We start from the raw sequence: 22,531 nt of genomic DNA, 5'->3' as shown, positions 1-22,531 counted from the left end.
AATGTGCATAACGTTATGAATAAACCGCGAAGTCACGCGAAATAACATTATACGCGAATCTGGTAGTACATTTCTTTTTATCTTCTTGATATGATAACATTACATCCGCCTTTTACTGCGTGACGAGCTAAACCAATCAGAGAGGGGCTTCGCTCAACCAATCAGAGAGGGGTCTGCAGAAATGGGCTCAACCAATCAGAGAGGGGTCTGCAGAAATGGAGCTACGGAAAGTAGAGACGCAGCGAGTGACGTCATCTAAGATGGCCGCGCGTCGGTGTTAAAACTAGCAGCTAACGTTGCTGCAGCCAGACTGTTTACATTGAGGAGCTTTTAACTCGCTTCTCTGCTACTAAACCCTGATCAAAGGACACGTTAAACACAACACGTGTGTGATCGGGTTAGGGTTAAGTGTGTTACTTTGTTGTGAGTCGGAGCAGAGACATCATCCATGTTGGAGACAATGAAACGAGTCTCTTGCTAACGTCTCTGTGGAGAACAGAACTGTACTGGAGCAAGACTTCACATCTGATCCAAACCTTCTTCTTGTGGAAACAGATCACACTGTAGACACCACAACATCTGACTGTAAGTACATTATGTTCACATTATTTTCCTCTTCTTGCTGCTTCCTGAACGGAACTGTTGGGCGACATGTAGGCTGTCAATAAAAAGACGAGGTGTAAACACTGTCACGCACATCGTATAATAATTCAGTTCCACGTCCAGAATATGATGCTTTTAAACCATCTATTCTTTCACTTAATGAAACACACGTACATACATAAACTAATACCCCTCCTAATGTGTTCCCTCCCCCTCATATATATTTACTGTTAGGATCTGTTTAATATACTGTATATTTGCATATCTTGTATGTCATAAATGTCATGATTAGATTATTATATCTGTATGTTGTGTATGTATATGTTATGATGAATTGAAAATGGGGGACCCTGATGGAAACAAGACTAAAGTCTTTCTCTGGTCTGCATCCCCTTAACAATTGTGTATTGAGCTGTACTCAGTACTCGACTTGTGAAAAAAACGGGGGGATGGTCAGGGCTGCAGATCTCATGACAAGTTTGGGGGCGACGCAGAGTAGGGGGGTCCGGGGGCACCGTCCCCCGGTAGAAAATGTTAATGATTTTAATTAAATACGCAAATTAAGCTTTTAGGAGTATTTTGAAACTAGAATTACAGAGCAGGAGTAGATACACTAGTCTTGATAGCACAAGACTAGTGATCTGCAGCCATGACTGAGCGCCCTCCAACCTAACAAGGCCACTGGCCATGACAACATCCCCTCCAAATTCCTCAGAGACTCAGCAGCCGCCATCACCCCAGTCATCACACACATAATTATAAACCTCTCCATAAAACAGGGCCACGTCCCCAAGGACTTCAAAATAGCGAGAGTGACCACTCTGCACAAAAAGGGCAGCAAATTAAACCCAGGGAACTACCGCTCTGTTTCTATCCTTACCTCCATCTCGAAAGTCATGGAAAAAATTGTCTACGAACAGGTCGAAAAGTACCTAGCGGAAAAAAATCTAATCTACGAATTCCAATCTGGCTTCAGAACATCCCACTCCACTGACACATGCCTTCTCTATTTGAACGACCACATCAAACAAGAGGTGGACGCGGGCAAATACTGCGGCATGGTCATGCTGGACCTACAAAAGGCCTTCGACACTGTCAATCACTCCATTCTGATTGACAAGCTAAAAGCTATTGGTTTTGATAGTTTATCAGTGAGCTGGATGCAATCCTACCTTGAGGGGAGAGAACAGATGGTGGAGGTAAACGGTACTCTACCCCCCCACCCCCCCTCACAGTGAGCTGTGGTGTTCCACAAGGAAGCATACTAGGACCGCTACTATTCCTAATTTATGCAAATTACATGTCGTCAGCTTGTGACTGCAACTTGTTCTTGTTCACGGACGACTCAGCCCTGCTGGTCTCTGACAAGAACAAGTTACAGGTTGAAAAAACCCTCAGCTCAGAACTCGGCAGAATCTGCACCTGGCTCGCTGATAACAAACTATCATTACACCTGGGTAAAACAGAGTCCATTCTCTTCGGATCAAATATCAAATTTTTAATAAAGAATATTAAAAAACTACAAGTCCCACATTGCACTCAAGTCAACGGTCCAATCACAGTAGAGTGACGTGACTGGTTTCATGAGAAAGAAAGCAAATGACCAATCGGAAGCTCTCATTTGGCTTGTTTACTTCCTGAAACGCCACCATTGCGATATGCGGGCAGTCTGCTCTAGTCTATATCGGACCTCCATGAGCTACCGTTACTGTTTAAACAATGACCCAGTCAACTATTCACTTTTAGTTTAATACATGACGAGGCATTGTCTAACGGTATCTAGCTGGCTAGCTACTGATAGCTGCTGATATCAACAAATGCTCCAGCAATAGTCGACTCGAGTGCATAATACCTCCATTCCCTCGTTAGCTAGCTTAGCTAGCTCACGTTAGATCTATCTGTCCCAGTAAACTAAATTGTCTTAACGTTACCTAGCGGGCTAGCAGTAGCTACAGATAGCTCCTGATATCAATGTCTTATAACATTGATTGAATGCGTATTCTAGCTGAGGGCATGTTGAATGTGATTTGACAAAAGAACCGTAACGTTATAAATAGGGTCCAGCTGCATCGCCGGAGAATCCTTGCATGCTGAATGTACTGTAGGGTCTAGCTGAATATAGGGTCTAGCTGCAGGGCCGGTGAATCCTTGCTGGAGCTGGAGGCTACTCAAGTATACACACAGACAGTGGAGCTGTTTGCAGATAGCAAGCATTTTGACTTATTGCGTGGTGGCGATGTCTCGCAGATAATACAACTACAAGTATGATTATATAATATATATTTTATTTAAAAATTTTTTTTATATAAAATATATATATATATTTTTTTTTAATCAAAAAAATTTTGGCAGGTAAGAAATATGCTTGGCGGGTAGACTCTTCCCATCTACCCGCCACTGGCCGGTGAGTCAAAAAGTTAATTTCGCTCCCTGATCTCAAATCATAGTTCTAAACACGAAGAAGCTTGACTGGGTCTCTGGTTTTCGCTCGTTGTCCCTGTGCATGGGAAGAACAAATTAATTAGTAATTCGAATAACAGTCAAGGAAACTCAATGATAATATTCAAAGTGTTTTTTTTTGTTTTTGTTTTAACAAACAGAGCCATATAGCTCTGATAGGCATACAGCCAATGTCCACTGGTTGTGAGACTCCATCGGGGTCGTCAGGACTTTCTGCGGTAAGTCGGTCGGGAGGTTTCAGCCATTCTTCCCTGCAGGTTTCCTTTACGCCGTCGTCTTTTGTAGTTTCTCCTTTTGGAAACTGGCATATCCAAAAGTGTTTGGCCATCACCGGCCCCGGTAACACCATGGGCTTCCATGGGCTTCACTTGATAAGCTTGTTTAGGCAGTTGCTCCTCCACCGGCTCATCATCTCCTCCAACACTCCCGTCCTCAGCAGGTCCTTGCAGAGCAGAGCCACGTCTCGGGAGATGCACCTCCATGCTGCCGTCCCTCTCCTCCTCAGGACGGTGCCGCCCGGTCAGCCCTCCTGAACTGGCTGCGACTGCTGCTGTCCTGCTTCTGAGAGCTCTCGTTTTAAACACTGGAGGTTCAGTAGTGGCCCTGTTGTGTGCATCTTCCTTATGTGCATCTTCCTCCTCCTCTGCCTCACTCTCTGAGGAGCTGCAGCCGCACACATCATCTGGTTTCCCAGTACATTCCTCATCTGTGGAGTCATCTGATTCCTCTCTCTCATCATCCTCCTCATCCTCGTCTTCATCAGGTGCACATGTAGCAGAGTCAATGGTTGGTTTAGCTGGTGCCGTTTCAGGTTCTTCCTGCATTTCCTCTGCAGCACTCTCCCCCACAGCTGCCACACTGTACCTCTCCCTCTCAGCGTCTGACACAGTGATTTCCTCTGTCACTGCTTCTTCCTCTCTGCCTTCGTCATCGGCGTCCTCCTCTTCATCACTGTCCTCTTCCTCACTGTCCTCCTCCTCATCATGTTGCCTTTGCAGTTTGTTTTCGTCTGCTGCGTCCTCCTCATCATTGACGCCGTCCTCTTCTTCCTCATCGACGCCGTCCTCCTCACCACCATCATCATCATCGTCTAGTTCATTCTGAGGAACTGTCTGAGGAACAATCCACTCCTTGGAGGGAACGTGAGGCGCGCCCGCTTTGTCGTCATCTTCTTCTTCATCATCATCATCATCGACGCCGTCCTCTTCTTCACCATTGTCATCTGGTTCATTCGGAGGAAGTCTCTGGGTAGGACCCATCAGGTCGCCCTCCACCATCCACTCCTTGGAGGGAACATGAGGCGCGCTCGCTTTGTCGTCCTCTTCTTCCTCATCATCGATGTCATCAATCAGGCCATGTTTCATCAACCACTCCCTGGAGGGAACATGAAAGGGAATTTAATCGTCATCCTCTTCCTCATTGCCCTCCTCTTGATCGCTGTCCTTTCCTCTGGACTCCGACCATGGCTTGCGAAGTTCAAGGGAGGGTTTATGTATTTTGTGCTCGCACACCTTGGAGCTGAAATCAACACAGTGATTAGTAAAAACATCAGCACCATTGTTGTGATATTCATTGGCCGGTTTGGCTGCTTGCTTGGCTTGTCTGTTTTCCAATGTTTCATATTTCAAATACATTTGTTGTTTCTCAAGCTCTTGTTTTTTCTTTAAATTGGCAAGGGCAGTTTCATATTCCAAATCTCTTTGTTGTTTCTCAAGCTCTTGCTTTTTATTTAAATTGGCAAGGCGTACCATTAAGCCTGCCTTTTCAGCTTTAGCCTTTCTAATCATAGAGGCTATTTTACTACCTCCATGACTGCTTGGCCTCATCTTGGCTTCAGACATGTTATTTATTCTTTTTATTTATCCTTATTGTAGTTTGAACGTTGCATTCACGTGGTGTGTGGCGTCAGAGCCTTCAAAAGTGGGTTTCCTTTTCTTTCTGCTTAGTATATTATGCAGTAACGTAATATAATACAATAAAAAGAAACTTCAATTTTTCACCGATGTAGGGCTATATGGAACTGGGAATTTTATTGCCACACATCCGCGATGTCCAAGCGAACAATTTCATTTCCATACGTCCAGACGGCATTAATTGCGATGGTTCAACGTAATACGGCATCCAATCCGTTCCATTTAATACGGCTTCCAGTCCGTTCCATAATCCACAATATCACAATTAATTAGTCTGACGTTAGGATCCTCCTCATGGCGTTCGCACGGAACCGCAACAATGTGACAATGTCCCGACTCACTTTCCCATTTGCAATTACAGCATAGCGTCCAAACAATTCCATCTTCACGGAAGGCGTTTACAGCTCTTCACGCTATCCATCTCAATTTCAGGTAATCCAATAACAGAGGTTTCAAATCTTCTTACCTCTTTCATTCGTGAGGAAAGTTGTCCTATACTTTACTTGCGTCCTTTTTTCGTGAGGAGTTTTCCAGCTTTGTACTCACTCAGCACACGTCCCTCTTCCATTAGGTAATTTTCTACTTTGTAGTGGCCGCTTGTCGCTCCCCAATGAATAGACAAGCGTCCACGATGCACCCGCATTTACTTATCCTTGTGAGGATTCTGTGAGGATTGGCTCGTTCCCCGCCACACGCTTCTTCAAGGTACTGTGTTGATTGGTGCATTCCCCGCCACACGCTTCAGGAGCGATTACCAATTCCATCACGCACCTGTCGTAGTTTGTGATTAGCGCTCCAGAGGCTTCATATACTCGGACCTTCTTTCAATCGTTGTCGGGTCGTTTTGATTACTACTGCTACTGCCTGTCCCCCCCCCCCCGTTGTTGTGCCTCGTCTACTTTCCCTCCAGGATATCTTTGGATCGCCGCTGGTGAATATCTTGATCATCCGTTTGGAGCTGCGCCTCGTTGCCCGCTTTATGCGTTTGCGCTTTGGTGAGTTTTGGAAACAAACCTTTTTGGATTATCTGTTTTTGTGTGTTTGGATAACACTGAAGAAATACCGTTTTTGTTTTGTACTGGACTCAGCTAAATTGTGTGTTTGGATAACACTGAAGAAGTACCGTTTTGTTTTGTACTGGACTCAGCTAAATTGTGTGTTTGGATAACACTGAAGAAGTACCATTTTGTTTTGTACTGGACTCAGCTAACTTGTGTGTAGTTTACACCGAAGATCAAGTCACTTGTATTTCATACTGGACTCAGCTAAGGGAGGACTGAACTGCACTGCCTCTGTGTACTGTTGGACTGTTGTTGATCTCTCTCTCTCTCTCCGTTTCCACTCCGAGTTGGATCTGGGAGTATCTGCAGAGCCGCAGCGGCGCCTACGCCGATTCCCCACCTCTAACACCGGGAGGATCTGCAGAGCCGCAGACAACTTGTTATTTGGCTCTTTTTGATTCTGTAATAAATACGCCCTAGTGTTTGGCTAACTCTGAACTACCTGTCTGTGCCGTGCTGTTGAGGTCGGTTTCAAACCCTAACATTACAACCCGACCCATGACGACCTCAGCCGACACAGACAGAGTCAGAACAGCGTTGGCGGTCCAGATTGAATCGACCATGATGACCTCAGCCGACACAGACAGGGTCAGGGCAGCGTTGGCGGTCCAGATCGAGTTGGTCAACGACCACACCCAACAGTTGGGTGCGGCTGCGGCTGCTTTACAGGACCTCCGGGCCGAGGTCCAGCTTATTCTGGATGCCCTTGACACTCTGGCCACCCAGCAGACTACCCAGGGGTATCAGCAGGCTGTTATTCTGCACCCGCTACAGGCTCTCAGTACAGCATTAAACACTCTGCTTTTAAACCCACCTGTCCCAGGAGTCTCAGCCAGATCACCACCCGCAGCCGCGGAAGACCTCGCACCTCGGGAGCCCCGTCTCTCCGAACCACGTCTGTTCGAGGGTAACTTCGAGGATTGTGCCACATTCATCATGCAGTGTGAGTTGGTTTTCCTTCATCAACCCAGCCGATTTTCGTCAGAGGGAGCCCGAGTAGCCTACATGACTAACCTGCTCACGGGCCGAGCAGCACAGTGGGTCACTGCTTCCTGGTCTATGAGGGCCGATTTTTGTTTCTCCTACCCAGACTTCGTGGCAGAGCTCCGAAGGGTTTTCCACCACCCAGCTCGTGGCCAGGACCCAGGAGCTCGGTTGGGCACCTTCCGGCAGGGCAGTGGCAGTGTCAGAGACTACGCGCTGGAGTTCAGACTGGCCGCAACGGAGAGCGGTTGGAACGATCAAGCGCTTCGTCTCACCTTCCTGAGGGGGCTCAACGACGCAGTAAGGGACCAGCTCGCGACCCAAGAGGAGCCCGATTCTCTCGAGCGCCTAATCAGCCTCGCTATCCGCATCGACGGACGCCTCCGGGAGAGAAGGCGTGAGCGAGCACGACTAGGACCCCCAGACGTTCCCCAGACCCCCCGTCCTCGTGACCGTTCTGCTGACCGTCCTGCCCCCTCTGTGACTGGTGGGTTTTTTCCCTCCCGAGCTGTGACCGAGGAGGAACCCATGCAGCTGGGACGCACCCGCCTTAGCCCGGCCGAACGGGAGTCCAGGCTCAGGTCCGGCCTTTGCCTCTACTGCGGCCGGGATGGACACTGTCCCCCTCTCCAGTGCCCCTGATCACCGGCTTCCTTCGGTCCCATCCGGGCAGGCCGGGGCCGAGTGGGTCGCCGGGTGGCTCCCGTGGAGGGGGGGGTACTGTGAGGATTCTGTGAGGATTGGCTCGTTCCCCGCCACACACTTCTTCAAGGTACTGTGTTGATTGGTGCATTCCCCGCCACACGCTTCAGGAGCGATTACCAATTCCATCAGGCACCTGTCGTAGTTTGTGATTAGCGCTCCAGAGGCTTCATATACTCGGACCTTCTTTCAATCGTTGTCGGGTCGTTTTGATTACTACTGCTACTGCCTGTTCCCCCCCCGTTGTTGTGCCTCGTCTACTTTCCCTCCAGGACATCTTTTGATCGCCGCTGGTGAATATCTTGATCATCCGTTTGGAGCTGCGCCTCGTTGCCCGCTTTACGCGTTTGCGCTTTGGTGAGTTTTGGAAACAAACCTTTTTGGATTATCTGTTTTTGTGTGTTTGGATAACACTGAAGAAGTACCGTTTGTTTTGTACTGGACTCAGCTAAATTCTGTGTTTGGATAACACTGAAGAAGTACCGTTTTGTTTTGTACTGGACTCAGCTAACTTGTGTGTAGTTTACACGGAAGATCAAGTCACTTGTATTTCATACTGGACTCCGCTAAGGGAGGACTGAACTGCACTGCCTCTGTGTACTGTTGGACTGTTGTTGATCTCTCTCTCTCTCTCCGTTTCCACTCCGAGTTGGATCTGGGAGTATCTGCAGAGCCGCAGCGGCGCCTACGCCGATTCCCCACCTCTAACACCGGGAGGATCTGCAGAGTCGCAGACAACTCTGCCGAAAGCATTCTCCTTTTTTGTTGATTCAGATTTGTTATTTGGCTCTTTTTGATTCTGTAATAAATACGCCCTAGTGTTTGGCTAACTCTGAACTACCTGTCTGTGCCGTGCTGTTGAGGTCGGTTTCAAACCCTAACAATCCTACTCAGTCCCAAAGTTGTGATGTTGAATGAATTGAATGTCCAAAGTTGCCGCCGGTTCGGTTTACAGGGTTTATTGTTGTCCAAAGGTAAATGATAGTGAATGAAGGGTTTAAACAGAACAGTTGTCAATTGCTCAGATCCAACAGTGAAACAGCAGTGAAACAGGTAGAAAATTGTATCCTAATACACAGGTGCACAAAGAATGCAGTGATCACCTTGGCTATTTATAGGAGTGGGCTGTAATGGGTGGTGAGCCCTCTAGTGTCCAAACATAAATAAGACAGTCTAAAACAGTGCCTAGTTCCAATATATAGATAATAATAATACTAAATAATAATAATAATAATAATAATAATCTATAACAAGAACACTCATTGGCCTTTACAATAGGAATACTTCTTGCGGTGTGCGCTCAGATGTTTTCGGAGATTGATTGATTGATTTTATTGATGGATTAAAAACACAAAACAAGGATCCAAAGGATAACATGAGAGAGTAAAACCCTTATTTCCGTCATGGTCCCAGGGCTGTTAGGCCACAACAATAACACAACAATATCACAAAACACATACATTTAAAACATTAGAAGACTAACCTATCGCTAAAATTGTATACCCCACAATAACTAAAAACTGATCGGAAACCCATTCAAACTATAGGGGGCTATTCCTCTATTCTGTCCATGACCCACTTCCTGACGCTTCTCTTGAAGCTGTGGAGGCTTGAGCTCTGCTTGATGGGGATAGGCAGCTTGTTCCAATCCTGGGCTCCAGAGAAAGTAAGGGAGCACTGGCCCAGTTTGGATCGGAAAGAAGCAGGCTTCAGGTTTGCTATGCTTGCTCTAGTGTGGTTGTGGGATTTGTTGACCGGGGTGAAGTAGTTCTAGAGATATAGGGCAGTCTATTTGCAGAGAGAGAACATAATAATATTAAGTAGAGTACTAGAGTCCGCTACCCGAGACACATTCTCCTTGATTTGTACCGCAATTTGAGACCCAAATTGGAGCGTGGAGCAAAACGCAGTGTTGGATGTCGTAATTTCCCCAACCCCCAACTACATACAATATCCATATATCAATAACAGGAGGCCAAGAGAGGATTTTACGCCAGGTTACCCAACATCATCGGAGCAATAGACTGTACCCATGTAGCTTTCAAAGCTCCATCAATAAACAAATCCATTCCGCATCACCTTCAAACTCCTGCTCCTCACCTACAAATCCCTCCATGCCCTCGCCCCCCGGTACCTGTCTGATCTCCTCCACCAGTACACTCCATCCCGGAACCTACGATCCTCTGATCTAGGTCTCCTCTCCATCCCTCGCACCAGGTTACGGACTTTTGGGGACAGAGCCTTCAGCGTGGCGTCCCCTACCCTCTGGAACTCTCTCCCCCCCGAAATCCGCAACGCCCCAACCCTGGACACCTTCAAATCCGCTCTAAAAACACACCTCTTCACCAAGGCTTTCCCCATCAGTTAGTTTTAGATTAAATTAGGTCCATTATCCCCTACTTTCCCTCATCCCCTCTTCCCCCTCCCCCCCTACTTTCCTTGCCCTATTTTTTGTCCTGATTGTAAAGCGACCTTGGGTTCTATGAAAGGCGCTATATAAATTTGATTTATTATTATTATTATTATTATTATTAATGTGAACGGGATTCCACTCTGTCAATGTACAGATAATCTGCGATGCGCATTTTGGCTGATAATGACGTTGCCGGTGGCTGGGAGGAACACGACTCATTCAGGCCTAATTGTATTTAATTCAATTGTAATGTTATTACTGGGGTATCTATAATTAAAACATCACTTTGTCTTAAATGCAGATCAGGGTTATCCACTGAAGCCATAATGACTCTGACCAAAACCACAGAGCGCACAATAGGCATTGTAGAGCGCAGTGCTTAATGTCAGATCAGCTTGTCATTTATTTCTGTCAATGTGCTGGTTCTGTAGCAGGACTGGGTCAGTCAACATCCTTGGCTCCCGGCACACCGAAGATAGTCTACACACTCCCTCCTCCTCAGCGGAGTTGTCTGTGAACTTGACAACTTCATTGGATTTATTTATTCTCAAAAAATATCTATAATCATACGATTAAATATTGTTTAAAATAAAACGCTAAATACTATTATTCTGTGTGTCATGTTTCCAAATAAGATTGTTCACAACGGGAAATGCTGTATACGTTGAATTAGTTGGTTAGACCTCGGTGATCAATCTCGCTCTCACTGAAGTTTCTCAGAGTTCGCTCGGGTTAGTCCATTATTTCACATCCCATGGGGGTGTTTCATTACCATATAGATAATCGTGCACGAGCATAGACGGTAAGAACAAATGGTATTTATCAACACGGAGTGTGCGTAGCAGGCCTGTACACTGCGATGATATGATCGCAAATTGCCCCCTAATTTGGTCCGTGCGAGTTTAAAATAATATCTGGGGGCAAGCTTGCGAGTGGTGATTTCAACCCTTCATTCGCATTTCACTCCTAAATTAATCCATACAAATTGTAGTAAAACATTAGCCTACAACCAGGGCTGTACAGTGCAATATAATGTTGCAGTTGTAATTTCATTAGACAGACCAGCGCGGACCTTTAATAACATGCAATTTAATTGACACGAGCAATGAGCTAACGGTAGCTTCTAACCAAGGTCTCCATTAGGATTATGCTAAGCTAACTAGCGATCTCTGCTAACCCTGGAAAACGGTCAAAGCGGACTCCACAAGACTAGTTCCATTCGTGGGGAAAGGGGGTGGGTTATATTGACAACGCTTGACAACAGAAGTCTAAACATAACTTCATATTTATTGGTTATTCGTTTCTGTATATCATTCAATTCCCATCTCCGTGTGTGTCTCCATCTCTTCCTGTTTACATTCGAGTGTGACGTCATCACCTACGGCAGCTTAGACGATCAAAACCCGAAGGGGGGCTCGCTCTCTCTCTCTCTCTCTCTCTCTCTCTCTCTCTCTCTCTCTCTCTCTCTCTCTCTCTCTCTCTCTCTCTCTCTCTCTTTCTCTCTCTCTCTTTCTCTCTCTCTCTCTCTCTCTCTACATTCAATGATTTAAAGTAGCCAAATGTTACACACAGTATAAATACTAACTGGATAGTTGATGATATAAACATTTAATTTCATTATCTGAAATATTCTAAAATCATTAAGTCTGTGTGATTATTATTTTCTCACAGTAGTGTGTGTATATATATATATGTGTGTGTGTGTGTGTGTGTGTATATATGTGTGTGTGTGTGTGTTTGGCTAAAGTGGATAGAAAACACAGTACTGTGTAAAAGGCACCCAAGAGTTTTTATATAAATTGTCTTAGATGTAAATAATTTTTTTTATTAGTGTGTCAGTAGACTACTCTTAGTACATTTTCATTAAATAATTTTTTAAAGCATCTTCATGGTTTAATAATGCAAACATATGTTGCAGGGACTTATTATAATCATCATATTGGCGTGACTGTATGCATCAAAGGGTTCAATCAAGCATTTTTAAGTGCTTTAGAGGAAATGTCAAAATATCGCGATATCATTTGGAGGCCATATCGCCCAGCCCTACTGTAATGGTAAAATAGTTATTTAAAAATGTGCCCCTAAAAAATATTCTTTGCCCCTAAATTTCTCATTTAGGGGCAAGTGTGCCCCTAGTGAAAAAGCTTAGCGTACAGCCCTGCGTAGGACCCGTGTACGCACGGTTGATAAATCCCCATTTTCTGTGCGTAGAGACATTCTAAATTCTGTGCTTAAGAACGAAAATAGAACACTTTCTAAGCATTGTTGATAAATGAGGGCCCAGGGCTGTACAACTTAATAACGTGATTGAATAAAATTAAATGGGATATCAACTTAATTAAATATAGAAAAAAATAATAATAATTTGAATTGGAATAGGACAGACAAACATATGCAATGGCGAAAGATAGTGAAAGGATGCAATGTGTCATGAAAATATAAATTAAGCAAGCTCTATACATTACGAAGTAAACTAAATACAATACGAAATGAACGGAATACTAATGGTGAAAAATACTGTTATGTGTCTATGCCTCATTTATTTCCCCCCTTCCTGATATCTGCCAACAGTGCTGTCAGGTGCAGACTGCTCCACGAGCCAACTGTGCTGGAGCATATCAGGAGCAAACTGCACACATTAGGGCGTGTCTGCACTAGTATCTCATCCATGCAATGTCCTTTGTGGATAGCTCGCAAAGACGGAGCAGATACCGCACGCTAAACTGATTTGATTTGATTTGATATTTTTTATTTTCGTGTCTTACATACAGATGTGGCTTACAAGATGGGCTTACAAGACACATAACAATAAGTATATAATAATATACTTTGCCAATTACTTAACAAATGACATATAGACCAAGATGGCCATAAGAAAATACAATAAAACGTAATATAACACAAGCTGTACTCAATGTAAATAAACAGAAAAACAAGATGAATTCAAATACAATTATATAGGATACAGTGTGTTTTGTCTCAGGTGCCATGCCTTCTCCAAAAATCCTGCAAAACCGAAGATGTCCTCCACAAAAAAACAACTTAACATACAACTCTCAGACTGCCAAAACAAATCTGGATTTACAATTTGAATTTTCTCAAATAAAGCCCTCCTCAAAGCGGTGTACAAAAGGGCAATAAAAAACAAAATGATATTCATCCTCCACCACTCCCAGATCACACAGAACACACAACCGCTCCTCCTCAGGTTTACCCTGGAATCTACCCACTTCCACAGCCAATGGCAGGGTGCCAGACCTCAACTGGGCACACAGAGACCTCCGTCTTCGCTTTAAGTTTAACATTACATAAGGTTCAGTAAAATACTCATTTTTAATTGCAACATATTTTCTAAGTTTAGGTTTTTTCCAAATCTCCACCTTCCACTTATCCTGATGGATTGTTGATCATTTTGTTTTAATTATGTGAACCTTACACTGCAGATTGTTCATAAAAATCATACTCAAGTTAGTAGAAGAAAAAATCATGGACATCTCTCTTGACCAGGGATGACCGTGTGCTCTGTCCCAATTAAAAATCTTTTTTGTCACCCTGCCATTTGGCAGCTGGACCAGGCGGTTCCATAACCTCACCATTTCACCTTTTTGCTTGACCAAGCAAGAGTCCCACCCCATGTCCCCTTCTATAGCCCCTTTTGGTGTGTATTTATGGACTCCTAAAAAGTATCTTATGGCCCGGTTCTGGATCGCATTACATTCAGGTGCATCATCAAAACCCTATACTCCAGCAGCATAAAATAAAACAGAACCCACCATTGAATCAAATAATTGTGTAAATGTTGAAAACCCAAGGTCAGTGCACACTTTCATTTTACTCAACACACCCCCTAGCGCCCTTCCTGCTGACTCAGACATTATTTTCCTTCCATCTATGAAGCTCATGTACTCATTAAAGGTGAAACCAAGATATTTATAAGAATGTGTGTAAATCAGGGGCGTTGGTCCAAATTGAAACTTACAGTATGGCTACTCTGCTGTTCATGTTTTTTCCTGAAGTGCATAATCTGTGTTTTTTCACTGTTAATCGCAAGTCTCCATTTCATGCACCAAGAACTCATAATATTCAACATGTTTTGTAAATTTGCTTCATTTTCTTCAAACAGCACAATATCATCAGCGTACAATAAAATACTTAGGATTATATTATCTATTGGAATACCAAGATTGGCTTGCTTGATTTCTTGCGCCAGGTCATTAACATAAAGGGCGAATAAAGTAGGAGAAAGCACATCTCCCTGTTTTACACCGAATGGGGTGGGGAACCAGCCGGTCCTAACATCATTCAGCTGCAGACAGGCAGATGGGGCCTTATACAGGCTTTTGATAGCCTTATAAAATAGACCATCAATACCAGAACAGATTAATTTATAGTCCAAAAGCTCTCTATTAATCCAGTCAAAGGCTTTTTTAAAGTCAACAAAACAAACAAATGTATTCGTACCCTCGTCCAATCTGGCTCTCACCACCGATGATAAAACAAAAACATGATCAATGCAAGCTCTCTTAGCCCTAAACCCATTCTGCTCATCCACCAACATTTCATTATATTCTAAGTATTTATTTAATCTATTATTAAGAACACTTGAGTATAATTTATAAACTGTACTGATCAAACTAATACCTCTGTAATTTAGTGGGACTCTAGGGTCAGCTTTTGCAGATTTGGGGATGGGCTTAATAATGGACTTGTTCCATATCGAGGGGATGGTGCCTGTGTTAAAACAAGTTTGATATAAACAGTGTAATACATTCAGCAGATAGGGAGTTTTAAGGACCTCGTTAGACAACTCCTCAATACCCATAGCTTTCTTCAGTTTCGCTCTGTCCACTACACTCTGTACCTCGTCTAACGTAATGTCACTATTTAATAATTCACAACCTGTAGGGCTATTGCTCATCCCAAGTTCGGCCTCACATTTTTACTTACCCGGTACATATTTCTGTCAGGAAACCATCATCAAATAAAGGGTGACTACTACAAGCATACAGGCTACTATAGTCGGTTTCCCACTTTTTCAGAATCTGCTCAGTTTCAAAACATGATTCACCGTTATCCAATACAATCTCCATTGGGACTGTCTGATTTTTTTTGGGGCCTAGTTTATTTATTTATTTCCAGAATTGCTGGGGATTACTGACCTGTAGTTGTTCTATATGGAGAGCTTGTCCTCTCTTGAAACGTCGTTTGAAAAATCTGAGTTTCTTATCAAATTTAGTTTGACAAGCTTTAAATTCATTCAGTAAGTCTCTTCTCACACTTTGTTCCTTGCATTTTAGAAAAGATTTTTCGGCTGCCCTTGAATTAAGCCATAGCCCATTTAATTCATTATTCCAATAAGGTTGTTTGGTCTTAAAATACTTTTTGGGCGAACCGCCTTTCTTTATAGCACAGTGTCGACCAATTTCTTTATGCAGAAAACTACATAAGTTATTGTAACAGAGATCAATATTTTCCTGGTTTTTCTGACCGTTATTCAAGAGCTCCATGACATCTAGTAGAGCCCCCCGGCAAATCTCAGAGGAAAGAAAATTAGCTGGCAGGTGTCTATTACATGGTTTGATTTGCTGCGGGGGTTCAACCGTGCTCTGGATATTAACTGAGTCACCGGCCCGAAAGTGTAGGCAAAGTACTGAATGGTCAGGTAATCTACTATGGATATCAATAAGATTTGCACCTTCAGAGCCAACAAGTTCAGATGGTGTATAAACACTAAATTCAATGCATGATTTCAAGTCAACGTGAGGAGTTACAATGTAGTCCACAACAGCTTTCCCCTTTATAGAAATAGAAGTGAAATTGTCTTTGTCAGAGTTTAATCTCCCATTTACTACACAGCATTTTGAGTCTTTTAAAAATTCAATGAAGGATTGTCCATGTTTATTTACAGTCAGATCTAAAGCGGATCTAGGCGGGATGTCATCTGCCTCCACATAATCTCTCAGATCTGCAATGCGACTATTTAAAACCACACAAATAAGTAGCATCTGCATTAACTGTATACAATAACGTCAGTCAAATTAATGGTTAAAGAAAAAGTCTGCATTACGTCCCCAATGTGAGGTTTCCGGTGACAGATAACAAGAAATGATAATCAGGGAGCGAAATTAACTTTTTGACTCACCGGCCAGTGGCGGGTAGATGGGAAGAGTCTACCCGCCAAGCATATTTCTTACCTGCCAATTTTTTTTTGATAAAAAAAATATATATATATTTTATATAAAATTTTTTTTTTAAATAAAATATATATTATATAATCATACTTGTAGTTGTATTATCTGCGAGACATCGCCACCACGCAATAAGTCAAAATGCTTGCTATCTGCAAACAGCTCCACTGTCTGTGTGTATACTTGAGTAGCCTCCAGCTCCAGCAAGGATTCTCCGGCCCTGCAGCTAGACCCTATATTCAGCTAGACCCTACATTCAGCATGCAAGGATTCTCCGGCGATGCAGCTGGACCCTATTTATAACATTACGGTTCATTTGTCAAATCACATTCAACATGCCCTCAGCTAGAATACGCATTCAATCAATGTTATAAGACATTGATATCAGGAGCTATCTGTAGCTACTGCTAGCCCGGTAGATAACGTTAAGACAATTTAGTTTACTGGGACAGATGGATCTAAGTGAGCTAGCTAAGCTAGCTAACGAGGGAACGGAGGTATTATGCACTCGAGTAGACTATTGCTGGAGCATTTGTTGATATCAGCAGCTATCAGTAGCTAGCCAGCTAGATACCGTTAGACAATGCCTCGTCATGTATTAAACTAAAAGTGAATAGTTGACTGGGTCATTGTTTAAACAGTAACGTTAGCTCATGGGGTCCGATATAGACTAGAGTAGGGCTGGGCGATATGGAAAAAAATCATATCGCGATAACGATATGATAATTTTATTTTATTTCTCGATATCGATAATTATCGAATTGTTATAAGTATAAAAAAAATTAAAAAAAAAAAAACATTTTTGTATGTTGTATGTTGTATGTATGTTTATTTTGCAGCAATTCTTTGTCATTGCCGCCATCTTTAGTGTTACATCCCCTCACACTCCAGTTCTCAGGCTGCAGCTGGTTTAAAAGCTAAAGTAAACCGGCTTCTCTGCTGGCTGTGGCTCCAGAGGAGTTGAACAGTTCTGGCTCTGCTAGTTTATTTTCGATCTTTTGGCGCTTTTTTGGTGGACAAACCACCGCACATGTGCACTGTGACTCGTGACTGGAGTCTAGTTCTGCTAGCACACATAGCCTACTGTGTACAGACGGTTTCAAAATGTATTTTAAATTAGAAAGCAAACAAAATAAATGGACAAGAGAAAAAGAAATCTGAATTTGGTCAGTATTGTCATTTGGACAAGCAAAGCCATTACTTTAAGTTGCAGGCAAGAAAGACAAGTCTGTCCACTGTCTCTGGTTTTAAAACTGCCCTGTTGCAGGTAAAAAATAAAAATAAAAAAAATAAAAATAAAAATAAAACGATTTTCCGATTTTTTTTTTATTTCGATATTCGATATCGATTATTAAAATATATCGCGATATTTATCGTTATCGTTATATCGCCCAGCCCTAGACTAGAGCAGACGGAAGTAAACAAGCCAAATGATAGCTTCCGATTGGTCATTTGCTTTTTTTTCTCATGAAACCAGTCACGTCACTCTACTGTGATTGGACCGTTGACTTGAGTGCGATGTGGGACTTGTAGTTTTTTAACGATCTCGCGGCGGAGAAAAAAAAGACGAGCGGCTATAATCTGTACTCGCACAAGAGTATCGTTATGAACTACACGTCTACACGCCACACGGCGGGCAGCCCTCTAAGTGTCATGCGCCAAAGGTAAAAACACACCGCCCCTGGCGGGCGGCGGGCTTTAGTTTCGGTCCCTGATGATAATGAAAGAATACTTTGTCTCCCGGTGTTCAAAACGTAGAGCGAGAATTCCATCGTAGGCTTTGTCCACAATAATAACTGAGAATGTATCAAAAATAGTGTTCTTTACACAAATACCAACGCCGCCAGAGGCTTTAACCGCTCTTCTGTGAGCAACCCGATTATAACCAAACCAGGTGAAGCCATTGAACTCAAGCAAGTCTGTGGAAAGATGAGTCTCATTCAAGGAAATAAAATCTGGTTTTAAGGAGTTTAGCAGTACAGTTCTAAGTTCACAGTTTGATGATGTCCATCCATTAACATTCCAGTGTACCAGTCGAAATTCTTTACTCGCAGATACCAGGGGCTGGGCTTGCCCTTCTCAAGTGTCCTCTTCAGGTGGGGACCGTTTCATTAGGCGTCCATTCCCCGTCAGAAAGTAATCCTTCCCCGTTGGGATTCCTTTAAGAAGCATTCTGAAGTTGAGGTCAACCAGACGTTCTGTGTGTGACTTCGCTGCAGACACGTAAACACGCTGGTACTTTTCATTTTCCTTAAGGTTGCGTTTCAAGCGAAGCACTGCTATCTTCTCACGTAGAGACCGCAGCTCCAATTTCACGAGCCCCGGTTTAGCTCCCCTGGCTCGGAGACGCTCCACTGCGACTACGTCAGGTACTGGTTCACATCCAAGGCCATCACGCAGCAGTGCCCCTATATTGGTTTTCAGGTCCTCGTTGCTCTCGTCACTCTCCTGGGGAAATCCAACAATTATCAAATGGACTGAGTTGCGGGGTTCTTTCCTTCACACTCCTCTTGATGTCGGTCATTCTCTGTACCATAACACCCACACTCTGGTCAACGTAGCCCGTCATATCCTTATTTGTGTCCTTAATCTTCTGCGTTATTTCCGCCGTTATTTTCGCCTCCAAAGACACACGCATTTCGTCAATCTTGCCATCTATGGACACACGTAGTGCGTAATTTCTTTTGTCAATCTTGCCATCTATTGACTTACGAAGTGCGTCAATTTGGTCTGTAATCTTGTTCTGCATCAGACACATTTTTTCATCCATGTTTGCACTGATGTTTGTTTCCATCTCTTCCAGTCTATTCATGCCAGCCGATATGTCTTCCTTCTCAGGATCCATCTCTTTCTTCTTAGGAGGCATCTGGATATAACTTTTTAAAGTATAGCTTAAAGATTTTTTTTTTTTTTAAGTATAACTTCAAAAGATTTTTTTAAAGTATAACCCAAACAAACGTAGAACCATCAAGCTTTTAAGAACCTAAGCTCAATTAAAGCGAATGAAACACAGTTTCTCAGACACCAAACAAATGGGGAAGTGTGCTTGCCGCTTGTGCAGTTAAGGATGCAATTAGCACCGCGCAAACCATTCTTTGTGGATGTTGAAATGGCAGTAATGCCATGTTCATTAATACAATTACATAAGGGATGGGAAGGGGGGGATGACCGTTTTAGAAGGGGGATGATATTGACTGTTTGTATTTCAGGGGGGATGCCATCCCCCTCAACTGGAGTACTGTACTGTATTGTACCTATTCTGCAATCTGTTAATTAATTCAATCAATCAATTGCGATCTTGCGCTCTTGCAATACTTGCGGTCAATAGAAAAGAATACGCTCCCTGAACTCACCCCCTCTCTCCTGAACTTACCCCCTCTCTCCTGAACTCACCCCCTCTCTCCTGAACTCACCCCCTCTCTCCTGAACTCACCCCCTCTCTCCTGAGCTCACCCCCTCTCTCCTGAACTCACCCCCTCTCTCCTGAACTCACCCCCTCTCTCCTGAGCTCACCCTCTCTCTCCTGAACTCACCCCCTCTCTCCTGAACTCACCCCCTCTCTCCTGAGCTCACCCCCTCTCTCCTGAGCTCACCCCCTCTCCTGAGCTCACCCCCTCTCTCCTGAGCTCACCCCCTCTCTCCTGAACTCACCCCCTCTCTCCTGAACTCACCCCCTCTCTCCTGAACTCATCCCCTCTCTCCTGAACTCACCCCCTCTCTCCTGAACTCACCCCCTCTCTCCTGAGCTCACCCCCTCTCTCCTGAACTCACCCCGATTATTATATTATTTATTTATTATTATTTATATTATACAGATTATTCAGGCAACGATCTGATGCACCATGAAATGTCATCAAATGTCTTCATCTGCAATCTGTTAATAAACTTTTCAATCAATGATCACGATTCGATACATTTTCTATCGGCTAATTCACCCAAAAATGTTGAATACACAAATGTGGCTGGGGGAACTGATTCACTCAGCATGAATGGACTATAGGTAAATAAAAAAAAATAAAAAAAATAAACATTAAAAAAAATATATATATATATTTCGATTATAATCGATTAACATATTAAAATCGATGCATCGATTCTAACACATTAGAATCGATGCATTTAGATTAATCGATGCATCATTACACCCCTAATAATAACATTATTTCTCTCTCTCTGTCTACACAGACACCGGTTATGAAGTGAAGCAAAGTACACTTAGATTACTACAAAGTGTCCAGAGAGATAGAAAGAGATGAAGAGGAGGAGGAGGTAACAGGAGCACAAGACAGGCAGGACTTACGACCTTTACCTACAGACTAGGCTCACAAGACTCCAGCTAGCAGCAGCTACTGGGTTAAAAAAGTTAGTTACAGACTGAGGCCCTTCCAGCACCAGTCTCTCAGTTAGTTACAGACTGAGGCCCCTCCAGCACCAGTCTCTCAGTTAGTTACAGACTGAGGCCCCTCCAGCACCAGTCTCTCAGTTAGTTACAGACTGAGGCCCCTCCAGCACCAGTCTCTCAGTTAGTTACATACTGAGGCCCCTCCAGCACCAGTCTCTCAGTTAGTTACAGACTGAGGCCCCTCCAGCACCAGTCTCTCAGTTAGTTATAGACTGAGGCCCCTCCAGCACCAGTATCTCAGTTAGTTACAGACTGAGGCCCCTCCAGCACCAGTCTCTCAGTTAGTTACAGACTGAGGCCCCTCCAGCACCAGTCTCTCAGTTAGTTACAGACTGAGGCCCCTCCAGCACCAGTCTCTCAGTTAGTTACAGACTGAGGCCCCTCCAGCACCAGTCTCTCAGTTACTTACAGACTGAGGCCCCTCCAGCACCAGTCTCTCAGTTAGTTGCTGTGCCTCAAGCAACAAGCCGCCACTATCAAGCCAAGCCAGCAACCATCAGAATCAGAAAGGTGTTTATTGTCAAGTAGTTTTCACATACAAGGAATTTGCTTTGGTCATTTTTGGTGCGACACTAACGGACAGACAATTACAGAGGGATAATAAAATAAAAAGGTGGAGTAAAATAAAATGAATTATGAACTAAGTTAAGATAGAAGCACAATATAATATAATTCTGAAATAAAAAAAAATGTAAACTTGCGGGGGGAGTAGAAGGGTTTACAATTCATGAAAAAAGTGTCCAGGGCCCTATTCCCCGTACCTGGTTCAACTAAGTCGATCAAGAGTCCCATTATCCAGATTCAATTAACCCGATGTTTGAAGCCGGGATTTTCCTGTTCCTCGAAGGTGGATTCAGTCTTGTTAACTCGAGCCAGACTTGAGACCCAGGATAAGTGCGCGCGGCCGCTTCAGTTGAAAAGCCAGCACGTATCGATAGCAGAAATCCTGATTTTCTAACGGCATTGATTGATTAATTGATTTAAAACTTTATTAACAGATTGCAGTACGGCTCAATAGCCTCGCCGACAAGTTAAATGCATAATCTATAGGCTACTTTTAAGTCCCTCATTACCCCAATCAATCAGATTATATTTCTTTAAACTTGCCTGCTGGCAGTAGGTTTATGGAATGTGTAACTGAGGGGTTACAAAACCCTGACTGTATTAAAGATTGTGATAGATTAAACCACTGCTAGTTATGTACTTTAATTACTGGCCAGACAGTACATCAAATATAGATGGTGAACACCCACAAGAACACGGCATTGACAAAGAAATAGTATTTGAGGGTATTTTATTATTATTATGCAACATTAGGTTACAGAATGAGAATTAAGGTTGCGCTTGTATGGCGAAGAATATGCGTAAAGTCAGTCAATAGCATGAGTCACTAAGAATAGCAGGAATCCTACGATGGGTCTAAGTTGACACCACCTGTCGTATAATAGCAACTATATAAGGCAACGCTGGTACCGCCTGGAGACAATGGGTTCCCTCCGGGGGTGTAAGGCCTGGAGGGTAGAGGAATGTTCGGATACTCAGTCTGATTCAATGAGGAATAAAGAGACTCCAGGTACAGGAGTCGGTCCTTGTAAATCCCTTGATCAGCAGCAAAGCAATAATTGTAATCCAAATGCTCGATAGCACTGATGACAGCTAGCCAGCCTCCGTCCACGAGGCCAGCCCGAGTTGTAATCCTCACAAGGTTGAATCCCAAACGATAGTGGAAATCAACGATGCTCTTCTCCGGGTAACACGTTCCAAATCAATATAATCCAACCAGTAATGGTTCTGCAATCGCCGAC

General features: G+C 43.5%; 1 long non-coding RNA gene across 1 annotated transcript in view; it reads left to right on the top strand.

The window, feature by feature from the left end:
• The first annotated feature begins 293 nt into the window (after positions 1-293).
• LOC311237698 overlaps positions 294-22,531 on the top strand; it is a 93,691-nt gene continuing 71,453 nt past the window's right edge. The window contains exon 1 of the long non-coding RNA XR_014620302.1: positions 294-585. This is a non-coding gene — a long non-coding RNA (uncharacterized lncRNA). The remainder of the gene's footprint in view (positions 586-22,531) is intronic.

This window comes from Notolepis coatsorum (genome assembly GCF_963971535.1).
Source record: "Notolepis coatsorum genome assembly, chromosome: 12".
Lineage (NCBI taxonomy): Eukaryota > Metazoa > Chordata > Actinopteri > Aulopiformes > Paralepididae > Notolepis > Notolepis coatsorum.
The sequence above is the reverse complement of the archived record's forward strand: the minus strand, read 5'-3'. Positions and strand labels throughout refer to the sequence as shown.